This window comes from Natrix helvetica (genome assembly GCF_964273705.1).
Source record: "Natrix helvetica genome assembly, chromosome: Z".
NCBI lineage: Eukaryota > Metazoa > Chordata > Lepidosauria > Squamata > Natricidae > Natrix > Natrix helvetica.
The window spans coordinates 112,017,681-112,032,302 of NC_138554.1; the positions used below are offsets into that span (position 1 = coordinate 112,017,681).

The 14,622-nt window shown below is 36.8% G+C and overlaps 1 protein-coding gene across 6 annotated transcripts in view; it reads right to left on the reverse strand.

Annotated features, from left to right (window-relative positions):
- ARMC3 (armadillo repeat containing 3) overlaps positions 1-14,622 on the reverse strand; it is a 135,197-nt gene that overhangs the window by 119,677 nt on the left and 898 nt on the right. The window contains exons 1-3 of one of the 6 annotated variants that reach the window (XM_081932918.1): positions 12,791-12,948; positions 11,257-11,385; positions 10,618-10,771 (exon numbers count right to left, since the gene is read on the reverse strand). The exons of 4 other annotated variants lie outside the window; for them this stretch is intronic. The gene's annotated coding sequence lies outside the window, so the exon portion shown is untranslated. Of the gene's footprint in view, positions 1-10,617; positions 10,772-11,256; positions 11,386-12,790; positions 12,949-14,622 lie in introns of those variants that run through there. One more of the 6 variants, XM_081932919.1, reaches the window with a different exon arrangement.

Consider the following 14,622-nt stretch of genomic DNA (forward strand, 5'->3'; position numbering starts at 1 on the left):
CTTCTTAGCAGTGTGGTTAGGAGTTGCTCTATAAATTAATAATGCTAATAATGGATCTCTTTGTGCTATAATCTGTTCTGAAGTCTGAACTACACTTTTTGCTTCTCCATGTGTTTGTGGATAGGGAGGTCATTGTATTATGAATAAAGTTGCCCTTTACTGCAAATTCTTTTACTTATCCAGTAATAACTGTTACGGCATCACCAGAGCACCTTTATCTAGATAGTTTATTTTAAAACAATTGGTGGCAGCAAATCTTGCAAAATTAATCATGGCTGCAAACTTTGCAGAAAAAAACTTGATATAACAGACTAGAAAAGTGTTGGTAAACCTTTTCAGTACCGAGTGCCGAATGGATGTCCAGATAATTAAATTTTTATTGTTTGTGGAAGAAAAAATTCTTAGTAATAGCTAAATAGCTATTTCTTCCAAGATCATAAACATGATTTATTTATTTATTTATTTATTTATTTATTATTTATTTATTTATTTATTTATTTATTTATTTATTTATTATTTATTTATTTATTTATTTATTTATTTATTTATTTATTTATTTATTTATTTATTTATTTATTTATTTATTTAAAACCTGCATATTTATATCCATTCATTTTATAACAACCTTTGGGAATTCCAGTTATTTTGTTGTGCTATTTGATCAATATAACTCTCAATGCTGCTTTGCTATTCACTGAGTTAAAGCACCCTTCATCTGTTTGCCTTTTTTTTATTACTGTGCTGGAATCATGACTTTTAAATATGGGACCTATTATCAAAAGCATATAAATGAGAGAAATTAATCAGCAGAAATCATAATGAACTAGTATTCCCAATGTTACTGAATCAGAATCCTCTGCCTGATAATAATAATAATAATAATAAAAAAAAAAAATTAGATGATCATCTCAGCTAAGGATGAAAATTACTGGATTGTTTCAGTAATAAGTCTATCAGATTTAGAGTGCAAATATCCTGCTGTTCACTAGATGGCAACAATAAATTAGGTTTTGTTATATGTCTTTTCTGTTATCTAATACTTGTCCAGATAATCTTCCTCTTCAAAACTTTCAAATTATATTTGAAGGGAATACACTTTATTTATTTTTATTTTTTATTTATTTATAGTTCACATTTTACATTTCTGAATCGCCCACCTCCCTTAAGGAACCAAAATACAACACTCCCAGCAAGTGATCATTACCTTTGGGTAAAAATAAAAGATGACATGCAATAACTAAGACAGGAAAGTTCATTTCTGCTAGACAAAGCCACTATCTCAGACTACACAGGAAGGTTTATAGTCAATTACCAAAGCAGTAAACTGCAGCACTTTTGTAAAAAATTCTGGTTTTTCTTTTTGCTTAAAAAATTACTCAGAACTTAACCATGTGGAGAGCTGAATGGATTTGTTAAGCACTTGAGGATTTGCTGGAGTACATGCTATTATAGGTATTTTTGTGAAATGACTCATATGTTTTGGCTGATGGTGCCTCTTTGTGTTCACAGAATGGGTAACTCTGCTGGCAGTTTCTTTGATACACAGTAGATGTAGAGAGGTGAACAAAACATCCTTGCTTTATTATTATTTTCCCATGCAGTCTTTTCAATCCCAATTTCTTCTTTAAGGCTTCCAGTTCTGGGCCTGTTTCTCACTGCTTCCTGGTGCCTCCTTCCAGTTCTTATCTTGCCATCTTCTGGCTGGTCAAAATATTCTGAGTACTTCCTCTTCCCCATGCTCTGTATCAGAGCAGACCAGACAGGCTGTTACATCTGAAAGGTTCACAGTGTACCCAGGATTCTCGCAGTCTACTTTTCTAAATTCACACATAAACCAACCACATAATTGCACTTACACAATATGCTGGGCTTAAATGTAGTTGTACCGTAGAGTCCTCGGTGTGCTCTGAACTTTGTTTTCTTACACACAAATATATGGACAGACTACCCATAGTTTGAAGACCAAACACCATCTTGCTAGCAATTAACCCCAGTTAAGCAGAGATTAACACCAACATTAATACTAAACCAATAATCAAGCAGTCAATAATCAAGGAGCTACCAACTCAGACAAATAAACTAACAGTAAACAACACTCTTAATTAAGGAACCAACATGAACATCCCCACCAAAACTGACAAGGCAAGCCACCAGTATTATAAACAGAAAGCAAACCCACTCCCTTCCAGCACTAATGATGTTATCTAGTTAGGTAATGGAACATCTTCAAGAAAAAAAACCAACATCAGCGAGCATCAAGGACCCCACAGTTCAATCCTGAACTAAAAATATTTTCTTGCATTGGTTAAGTGTAGTTAGCTATTTGTGGTTTGGTGTACTGAGCATGCACAATCTATGTGAAGGAAGTTAAAACCAACCCCTCTGCTAGAAAAATGAAATATCCCGGGAAATATTAAGAAGGCAGAATATTATAGTTTTCTGGATAAGAAATGAAGAAACATGTTTTAGGCAGGAAATAGACTCACCCTTAATAGCCCCCATCTTTGTCAAAGGGCCATTATAATGCCATAACCGGTCTATTCTACATTACAGAGATTCCCCCTTCAGCTCCAGGGTGATGGGATTAAGGCATGATAGTATTAGCCTTTACCCACCTCTCCACAGAGCACTTGAGAACACAACAAGCTTGGGACTCAAAAGACACACAACCTACAAAGTTAGCTAAGACACACATGGCCCCCGGGAGTCTGACAATCAATCAGAATACATTTCTTACACAAAAACAGGAAACAGAGAGGTGGGGCCGAACAGAGAGTATAAAAAACACAGGAACTCTCAGCAAGCCCCTTTGCTTCTTTTTCTTCACTCAACATTTTCGAAGCGTGTGATCCCCTTTTTGCCCAGGACCTGAAACCATGTGGTCCTGTCCACCATTAAAACCATATTTCCATGCAGCCTCCATGTCTCCAGTGTCTCTTTCCCCAGTTGGAACTGAACCCAGAAGGACATTTCTTCCAACATATGTATGTCATAAAAGCTCCCACAAACTGGCAGCCACAATATCCTTGACAATTCATAAAATGGCTGCCATGCAGAGTATACACAGTCATATCAACTTACCAGAAGCCAGACTGTTCATCACCATCCACTTTAACCTTACAGGGTCTTCCATAGCACACTTCACCTGATGTTTATTTGAGCTGTGAACACAATTTCCAAACAACCTCTAAACTGCTGCCATTACCTACCAGCTTTCATTTTTTAAGTTTTCCTCTACAGTTAGTTCTGGAGGCATTTCTGTAAATCATTATGCTAGAAGAAGATATTTTGCAACATGCCAACCTCCACTCCCACCCCACTTTCCAGGCATAATTTAGTTGGAAGCGGCAATTTAGGCTATCACGTCCAGAAACATTCTTTAAGCATGGAATCCAATTCAAACCATCCCTGAAAAATAGCTTTCCATACTATGCTTGACTGAATCCAACAAAAGGGAAACCACAAAATAAGTGGGATTCTAGCTAGAGTTCTTATGCGAGAGTGCTTTTATTTAGGATTTGCTTCCCATTCACTTCCTTTTCCTACAGCCATCAATCTCCATCCTCTTCTGCATAATGGAGTGTTATGGAGTCAAAATAGAGAACCTGGCCCAATGGCCCATGTTTCTCTATTATGCTATTTTAATACTACAGCAATCTTATATACTGAGGAGTTTTATTTCTAATGTTCCACTTGTGACTTGTCCAGTTCCTTATTGAATGAATAGCAGAATGGCAGTGCAAGAGGCATTTTTATCTGCATCAGCCTGAAACATCCATAGGCATCTCTTTGACCATTCTCACTATTGTTCCCTGACTTTTTCTTTTGTTCACAGATTTTACATATGGTACGGTTATTGATGGAATAAAAGAAAAAACAACAGTTTAACTCCAGTTCAGATAGAAATGACCTAAATATGTTTTACTTATAGAGTGGGAAAAACATTACTGTTGTTGAGAAGTTACTATGACCAATGGGGACTGGTTACAATCAAACATTCTGCCTGTTCTTGGGCACTAGGAGAAGCTCCATTGGATGGAATAATACTGAAGCATGGAACCCAGAACCATTGCGACCTACAGGAGAAAAGATTGTATAAAGAAAGAAAAGATACTTTCACAAAGCTTGGGCCACTTCAGTAGTAGGTTTCTACCAGTTTGGACTGGTTCAGCCAAACCAATAGTGATTTGGCGGCCTGGGTTGCTAGAACTGGCAGTGACCCAGGCCTGCCACGCCCCCGAACCGGTTCTTGGGTGGCGACATAGGTTCTACCATCTTGTTTTTTGCTTCTGTGCATGCGCAGAGCAATTTTTATTGGAGTGTGCATGCACACACAGCGCGCATCAAGCGTGCGCAGGGTACACCCACAAGCAAATCAGCAGTACTAACTGACGGAACCCACCCCTGGGCCACTTCAAATATAAGTAAAAGCAAATCACCTACAGACAGCTTATGAGAATTCTGTTGAAGTATTCTTTCCCTTTTGGAAAAAAAAAATAAAAGCAATTTCTTTCTCAATGAATTGAGAAAGAACCGTAAAAAAGTAAAGATTTTTTTCCCTAGTGCTTAAAGTTACAGTGTGTCTGACATCTAGTTTGGTACAGTGGTTAAAGCATCAGGACAGAAACTGTGAAACTATAAATTCTGCCTTAGGCATGAAGCCAACTAAGTGACCTTGGGCCAGTCCTTCTCTCTCAGTCTTAGGAAAAAGACAGTACAAGAAAACTGCAGTGACTTCTCCAGGCAGACACCAAGAGACAACACTAACTTAAAGGTAAAAAATAAATAAATAAAATTATGTCCAGGATGTTAAATCTCCCAGTTAATCAACCTTTTCTATCAAATAAATGGCAGACATAATAGTTAGGAAGAGCCTGCACTTGGAAACTGAAACTGAACCTTGAAAATAATAAAGGTAACTTTAGCTATTTCAATATTTTTAATATATAACAAATGTAGATATAATATAGAAATGCTGATTATCCCAACCAGGGATGCTCTGGTATTGAAGGAACAAGTCACATTACAGATTTTCAGCATTTCAAGGGATAAAAATAATAATAATGGAGATTAAAAGTAAGTTCACACAATGCAGGTAGTCCTTAACTTATGACCACAATTGAGACCAAAATTTCTGTTGCTAAGTAAGACAGAGGAGTTAATTGTGTTTTGAGCCATTTTTTCACCATTCCTATCATAGATGTTAAGTGAATCCACTGCAGCTGTTAAATTAGTAACATGGTTGTTATATACCAGTTGCCAAGCATCCAAATCTTGATCATATGGCCATGAGAATGCTGCAACTGTCATAAGTGTGAAAAATGGTCAGAGGTCATTTTATTCAGGGGGTTGGACTAGATGACCTATAAGGTCCCTTCCAACTCTGTTGATCTGTTAAATAATTAACAAGCATATTCAGTGCTGTTGTAACATCAATTGGTCACTAAATAAATCGTTATACATTGAGGACTACCTCTATTCTAAAGCGTCATCAAAAAAGCACAAGAAAGAATGTTCTTTCTGCGCCAGCTCAGAAAGCTCAAACTGCCCAAAGAGCTACTGATTCAGTTCTACAGAGGAATTAATGAGTCTGTCATCTGCACCTCCATAACTGTCTGTTTTGGCTCTGCAACCAAACAAGACAGACATAGATTTCAACAAATAATTAGAACTGCAGAAAAACAATTGCTACCAACTTGCCTTCCATTGAGGACCTGTATACTGCATGAGTCAAAAAGAGGCTGTGAAAATATCCCAATACTATAGGGCACTGCACACCAGAACAACTAGACAACAAGGACAGTTTTGTCCTGAACGCCATCACTCTGCTTAACAACTAATTCCCACAACACTGTCAATAATTTACTAAGAATATATTACTTTTATTCTTCTCTTCCTTTCTAATATTTATCTCTCCACACTTATGACTATAACTATGTTACTTGTATCTTTCAATTTATATTGTTTTTATTTGTTTCCTAGTATGATTTGATAGCTTATTAGTAACCTTGACTATCACTAAGTGTTGTATCTTTTTATTCTTGATGAATGTATTTTATTTTTCTTATGTATACTGAATACATGTGCACCAAAGACAAATTCCTTGGGTGTCCAACCATACTTGGCCAATAAAGAATTATATTCTTTTCTATTCTATTCTAATTTGTAGCATAAGACACAATAGGTTAGGTTTACATGTTACACAGAATATGTGTTGAATCTAAATGTTGAATCTAAGGAGATTGAAGATTGAATCTAAATGTTGCATTGGATGATAATAGGGTTTATTTTGCTTTGGCTAACTTCACCTTGTAAGAATAGATATTCTGGTTTATATACCATAACATTGATTAGCATTTTCAGCAGGGTGAATCAAAAGCCAAAACCACTTTTATTTGGGCTTGGGTTTGTTGTTGTATGAACTCAACTATTCCAATTTGTAAATAATTAATTATGGTGTTACCTTTTAGGTGAACCTAACCAGCTTATTCAAAGGCTATTATATGCACAAAGATGGAAAGAGGAGACTATACCCACAATGGAAGAACAGAATTTGAAACTAATGGAGCTAGAGATGGCAAAATTGACTGCTTTGATTACAGATTTCAGTACGTTCCTTGTAGCTTAGAGATATTATTAGAGTTCCTAAAGGAAAAGGAGGAAAATGAAGTTTTGATTTTGAGGATTACATTTGATTTGATTAGAGAAATATTGTGAATTATTAAATGTTATGATTTGTTTATAATTAATAGGTTTTTATGTGTTAGATTAAAGGTAAGCTAAGAATATATGAACATTATTTTCAATGTTGATTCCTAGTATTTTAATTTTTTTTATTATTCATTTCTCCCCAAAAATAGAGAAGGAACAAGGGCTTAGTCATATTGGACTAAATTCTTACTAACAGATGAGAGATGGTCCTGTAACTTCTACAGGAACCTTGGGGAGAAGTGGTCATACAATATTTTAATTCAACATTATGCAAGCACAAGCAATAGAATAAAATCAAACTAGAGTCTTGTACTTTATGAGAACTGATTTCAATAAGCTTAAACTTTGGTAAGCAATCCATGGACAAGAATGCTCAAGGGGAAAGCAACCCAAGAAACGTAGACAATTTTGAAAAGTGAGATTATAAAAGTCTTGTCTAGCACAATTCCAATGAAGAAAAATAATAGATCTCAAAAGAAACCAGCTGGCAGAATGGATAGCAGAACTTCATGACAAAGAAGCCCCTGAGCTGGAAGACACTGATGAGTTTGTCCAAATGATATGGGGCCGATTAGAGGGCATGGCTCGAGTGGAAGCTAAATCCGAGATTAAGGTGCTGATACAAGCAAGACGGCTCCCTAAATAACTAATTTGGGAGTTTTGGAGATAGCTTGGAAGCTGAGAGACTGGCCAGAACATCTCCTCATCCACCACTTCAAGGAGGTCCTCAGCCCAGACCTCAGGCAAGCCTGTGGCATTAGGGGTGTACCAGAACACATATAAGCCTCGCAGGGTCAGGTCAGGTCTTTATGGCTGCATAAAGAACTCTCTGATAAACCGAAAGATAAAAAGTGAAAAGAGAGGGACATAACTAAGGCAGAATATCAACAAATAGTCTGGGCCTACATAATGAAGTCAGGAAAGCTTAAGGCTCAAAATGAACTAAGTCAACAAAAGTCAAAAATTACAAAGGACGCTTCTTTCAAACATGTAAAAAAACAAGAAAAAAGGCAAAGAAAAGATAGGTCCATTAATGGGAGAAAATGGCAAGATGGTGATGAGCAACAGGGAGAAAGCAGAACTGCTTACCTCTGGTTTTTGTATCTGTCTTTGCACAAAAGGAACAAAAAAGGCCAACCTGTCAAAAACAGTACCGTAAAAACAGATTAGGAACACAAGTTAAAATAGGCAAGAAAATGGTACCAGTATGAGAGCATCTGTCCACCCTAGATGAATTTAAATCACCAGGACTAGATAGATTAAACCCCAAGGTTCTGAAGGAACTGGCAGACGTGGTCTCACCATATCTTTCAAAGATCCTAGAGCACTGGGAAACTACCAGATGCCTGGAAAAGGGCTGATGTAGTTCCTAACTTCAAAAAAAAAAGGGGGGGGGGAATGAAACCAAGAAACTACAGACCTATCAGTCTGACAGCAATACCTAGAAAAATTCAAGCAATGAGTCTGTAAACACCTAGAGGCAAAGTCATAACTAAAAGCCAACATCGGTTTGTCAAAAACAGATCATGCCAGATAAATCTTATTGCATTCTTTGATAAAGGGACAAAACTAGTGGACCAGAGAAATGCTGTGGATATAACTTTAATTTCAGTAAGGCATTTGATAAAGTAGACCATACGTACTGCTTGACAAGATACAAAAATGTAGGTTAGACAGCATCACCATCAGATGGATTCCTAACTGGCTGACCAACCACACTCAATGTGTAGTCCTTAGTGGAACTGCACCTACATGCAAGGAAATATGCGGTGGGATACACCAAGGTTCTGTCTTAGGCCGGTACTCTTCAATACCTTCATCAATTATTTAGATGAGGTGATAGAGGGGAAACTAATCAAATTTGCAGATGATACTGTAGAAAGGTAACACCTACCCCTCTCCTAGAAGAATAAAATATTCTAGGAAATATTAAAAAGGCAGAATATTATATTTATGTGGGATGAGAAAAGGAGAAACATGTTTTTAAAGACAAAGAGCAGCTCTCTGCAGCTCCCTGCCCCCAGCAGATACTTGGTGCTCATTGAGGACTGGGCCAGCCTATTTACAAAGCAAAAGACCTCACGACCCTCTAGGACATAATAGGATTATCTATCAGCAGAGTTCACCACATGGCACAACCAAGCCCTTCACTACATCACCCAGCAAGGTTCAACCCAACTTGATTCGGACAAACATGACTCCACATGGGAATCTGACTGCAACCAATAAAATACATGCCCTTGCCACAGGAACAGGAAGCTCAAGGGCAAGGCCCAAGAGAGAGTATAAATACCACTCACTCTCCACTCCATGTGGTCAGCTATCCAGAATCACACATGCTTGTGGTTCTGCTTCACCATTAAACCATCTTTCCAATAAGCCTTCATGTTTCAAGTGTCTTTCTCCCCACTTGGAACTAACCCCAGATGGACGTTTCTTCCAACAATACCAAACCGGTAAGTATAAACAATGCTCCAGAAGATAGGCTTAAGATACAGAAGAATCTTGATAAAAAATGCTTTAACAAAAACCAAGTAACTTCTTTGGATGGAATTGATATGTTTATTGAAGTTTGTTTCCATAACAAGAGATTAGATCTTGGTTAGATCTTAACTAGCCAGGTGAATTGAAAATATACAGTATTCTTAATAAATATACATGTTCTCCTCAGTGTACATCTCAGTGAATTCAGTTGGGCTTAACTGCTGGAAAAGCACACGTGGAGTTGGGTATTTATTACCCTCCTGTCAAAGGCAGCAGGTAACTGTACAGGAAAATAACATCAAAGAGCTGCTAATTGCATTGACTCACAGTTTCTTCCACAGCAAAAAGTACAGTACTTCCTCTGCAGTTTGCAAACATTGAGAGCTGACCTGTTACTGGCTTGCAGAGGAAGTTGGCAGCAACTTCATCTGCAAATCTAGGAAGGCATGGAATGGAGGAAACCACAACACCAACAACAACAAAAAAAAACACCCAATGTAGAAGCAAATAGCAGCAGCATTTAGCATACTCATAATATATAGATATAGATATTTTTGGTCCTTCTTAGTTCCAGAAACCATTACAAGATTATAAGGGCTAATAATATATTCAAATTTTACTTTAGGGGTTATTTCAATGCAATGTTAACTGTACAGAGTGGGCTGCCCTTATAAAGTAGTCTGCAAAGGGTAAACCTTATAGATGACAGAAGATTAAAGACATGGATACAGTACCTTATTTTGACTCAGTTCTTAGATTTGCTTGTTTGTTTGTTTACTTATTTGTATCCTGCCCTTATTATTTTTCCAAATAACTTAAAGTAGCAAATAATATGTTGTCTGTAATGGTGAACCGGGGTTTTCATTAGCATATTACCCCATTAGCCCTATATCCTACATAGCCTCTAAAATAATTTATGATTTATCTCCACATATGAATACAAATAATCCCAAGCCATTTCCATAGTGGTACAATATATTCTGCACTTTACAGGCATAAGAGTGGCCCTAGAGATATAGTGAACATTTTATCTTACAGAAATGATGCCTTATTTGTCAAAAAGGATTAATAATATTGTCCAATCAACTTTTTTGGAATGGGGAAATAAAATGAAGAAACTGTTAAGTTTAGCTTCCGAGGAACTCATTAAGAAGGAACATTAGTAACTAAAGCCTGGACTTCATAAGTGTAGAGAGTACTGTATTAAAAGAAATCCTTAAGATCACAATTCTTTCCTGGCAGTTGAAATCAATGGAATATCAATGGAATAGTAATAATAATAATAGTAACAACAACAATAACAATTTTTCGGATACGGGTATGTCTTATTTTTTTGCTAAATTAGTCCACTAGTCATTATGTAAAAAAATACAACATACCCGTATCCGAAAAGTCATGCGAGCACAAAGTGGAAAAAGTCACCGAAAATGGGACGGTGAAGATTTTGTGGGACTTTTGAATACAGATGGATGGTCATTTGGAACACAATACACCAGTTTTCATGGTTGTCGAGGGCCGGAATGTACAGTTTATTGATATTGCTGAACCCGAAGATGCCAGAGTCGAAGAAAAAGAACTGGAAAAAAAAAAAGAAATATCATGACCTGGCCATCGAAATTACACGGCTATGGATGAAACATGTAACAGTGATACCCACTTGATACTATATCCACAAATTTTACAAAACATATCAAGAAATTGCAGCTTCCTGTAATAACACTAGCGGAACTGCAAAAAAATGCGCTACTCACAACATCATATATTGTAAGAAGATGCTTGGTTGATACCTAAAACGCTGGCAGCAACCAGCATCAATCATCAGTACCAGTCAATGGTATTTGTGACATATTTTTAAATGTTCAGCTGAATGAGTTTTATATTTAATGAATAAAAGAGGTAATAACAACAACAATAACAAATGGCGACTTTGCAATGACAAAGTTGAAACTGTTTCACATTTAAGATGTGAGTGCAGCAAAATTGCACGAAGTGATTACAAAGCTTGGCATGACTGAGTTGCTAAATTATTCCATTGGTCATTATGTAAAAAATACGACTTACCTGTCTCCAAAATGTCATGGGAGCACAAAGTGGAAAAAGTTACTGAAAATGAGAAGGTGAAGATCATGTGGGACTTTCGAATACAGACGGATCATCATTTGCAACACAACACACCAGCTATCACAGTTGCTGAGGCAAAAGCGTACAGTTTATTGATATCGCTGTACCAGGAGACACCAGAGTCGAAGAAAAAGAACTGAAAAAAATGATGAAATATCGCGACCTAGCCATCAAAACTACATGACTATAGATGAAACATGTAATAGTGATACCCATTGTCATTGGAGCACTTGGTACCATGTCCAAGAATTTTACAAAACACTTCAAGAAATTGCAGCTTCCTGCAATAACATCAGTGGAACAGCAAAAAACTGCGCTACTCAGAACATCATATATTTTAAGAAGATGGTTGATAGAGAGGATACTGGCAGCAACCCATATCAACCATTAGCACCAGTCAATGGTATTTGTGACACATCTTTAACTGTTCACTTGACTGAGTTTCATAATTAATGAATAAAATAAATAAACAACAACAACAACAACAATAATCATCATCATCACTAATCCTGGCTGCGCAAGAGCAAGCTATCCGAATAAATGCCATTAAGGCCAAAATCGAAAAATCCTCTGATGATGCCAAATGCAGACTCTGCAAAGAAGTTGATTAAACTGTTGACCACATACTCAGCTGCTGTAAAAAAATCGCGCAGACTGATTATAAATTGCGGCACAATTTAGTAGCACAAATGATCCACTGGAATTTGTGCAAAAATTATAATATTAAAACAACAACAAACTGGTGGGAACATAAGCCTGAAAAAGTCACCGAAAATCAGATGGTCAAGATCCTGTGGGATTTTCGTATACAAACAGACAAAATACTAGCGCATAACACACCAGACATCACACTGATTGAGAAAAATAAGGTTACAATCATAGACATCGCAATACCAGGTGATAGCAGGGTCGAGGAGAAGGAACATGAAAAAGTCGTGAAATACCAGGACTTAAAAATTGAAATTCAACAATTATGGCACAAACCAGCAGTGGTAATTCCAGTGGTAATCGGCACACTGGGTGCTATTCCAAAAGCACTGGAATTACATTTAAAATGGTTAAAACTTGACAAAATCACCACAAGTCAAATGCAAAAAGCTGCACTGCTTGGATCCGCACATATATTACAAAAATACGATACGACGTCCTAGGCCCCTGGGTGGGGCCCGACTAGTAATCAATGCCAAATCCGGCGAAACAACTGGCCGCTGTGATACAATTCTGTTGATGCAATAATAATAATAATGGTTATTTATTTATTTATTTATTTATTTTATTTTGACAAGACATAAGTCCAAGCTAGATAAACATCCACCCAATAAAATCAGTAAACACTTATTAACAACTAACCAAATATAACCATGCCTATTTAAAATAATTGTCTGCAATTCAGTTTCATATGTATGCAGTAATGCTTGACTTATACTTAGCAACTGTTCAAAGTTACAAAGACACTGAAAATAGTATGACTTACAATAGATCCTTACACATGTGATCAAAATTCAGGCACCAGCCAACAGCATGTAATTATGATGATCCCTGGAACCCATGATCAGCATTTGTGATCTTCCCAGCTGGCTCCAAATAAGTAAAGTCAATGGGGAAACCCAAATTCGCTTAACAACCACTTGATTCATTAATAACTGCAGTGATTTGCTTAATAACTGTGGCAAAAAAGATTATAAAATCAGGCATGACTCACTTAACAACTGCTTTGCTTAGCAATGAAAATTCCAGTCCCAATTGTGATTGTAAGTTGAGGACTATCTATACATCCATAATTAAAACAAGTATCAATTTAGAAATTGTCAAGATTTAGGAGGTCACAGCATAATAACACTAACATACTCTGAAGTGAGAAATGGAAAAAGATCCTCCATAGAATTACTTAAAAACAATGTCATAATAGTATATTGGTATATGCGTGACTGGCAGGTTCTTAATACCAGCACCACTATTTTAATTTGGATCAGATTTGTATAGGGTGGTAGTAAAAAGCACCCATGCTGTAACAAGATATAATAATATCGGAACATTCAGAACAGCCGAAATAGCACTGTTCTGGATTAAGCAGAGTAATTCAATAAAAATGATTTAGTAATGCAGTACTGTGCTAAAATGGGAGACACCAATAGCCTGCAGTGACAATTGTTACTGCAGTTAAGTAAATGCCACATTTATTATTTGAGCAGCATGGTGCTTTGTGGAACCAATACACAATTTATATATATACAGTATGTACATGCTTTAGAACTGTTAAGTGGGCAGGAGCTGGGGCAAGTAAAGGGAATTCACCCATCGTGCAACCCTCAGATCTAGAACCCCAGCTGGCAACTTTCCAGCTGACAAGCCCAGTGTCCAACCACTGCAATCCACATATATTTTAGTACAAATGTTGTTTCATTGGTTTTAACTCAGTGTCAGACATAAACTTCATTAATGTGACTTGCAAACCATGGTTATGACTACCACCATGGCCGAACAGTTTTCATTGATAGTTTGTAAGTAGTGTTTACACTGAATTTTTGTAACATCTGTTGAATCAGATAACACTGGTGCAATCTATCCACATTTATTTATATACCTGTTATTATTATCATGATTGCATCCTGTGCCAAGCACATTAGACTACAAGCATATTCTACAATTTTCAGACTACGACTATCATCTCATTCTTCCATTTAAGGTTGATGTTCTTCCTGAAATGTTTGGCACCAGATTTTTTTTAGCTTTCCTCTTATTCTCCAACCATCTAGTGGTATCCAATTGATTGCAATCTTTACTGGACATTGCTCACTCATCTAGAACACATGTCCAGCAAAGCGTGTTCTGCATTCTGTCACTATCTCAAGAGAGTCTTCAAGAATTGCTTGTTTGTAGTATTTCCTCATTTGTGGCTTGGGACCGATATGAGATATGAAGAACTTTCCGAGACAACATTGTTGGAAGAATTCTTCTTGTAGATTTCTAGGTCTCACTGACATAGATGGCAGTTAGCATGACAATGGTATTAAATTATTTGATCTTGGTTGCTGTGTTTATAGTGGATGTGTGGTCCATATTGAGTGCATTTGTTAGAAGACAGCAGTTGCCTTACTTATTCAGCATTTCATATCTGCTTCTGTTCTCACATTTGTATCCATGATGCTACCAGGTAAATTGTTCTACAAATTTTAAGGCCTGTAATTTGTCTACACGGGATATTATTACATCCCATGTAGTTCACTTCCTCATCACGATGAAGAATGCAGTGAGATTTTCTAGGGGACCAGTTAGGATACACTGTATGAATTTATTTGGGCTAGG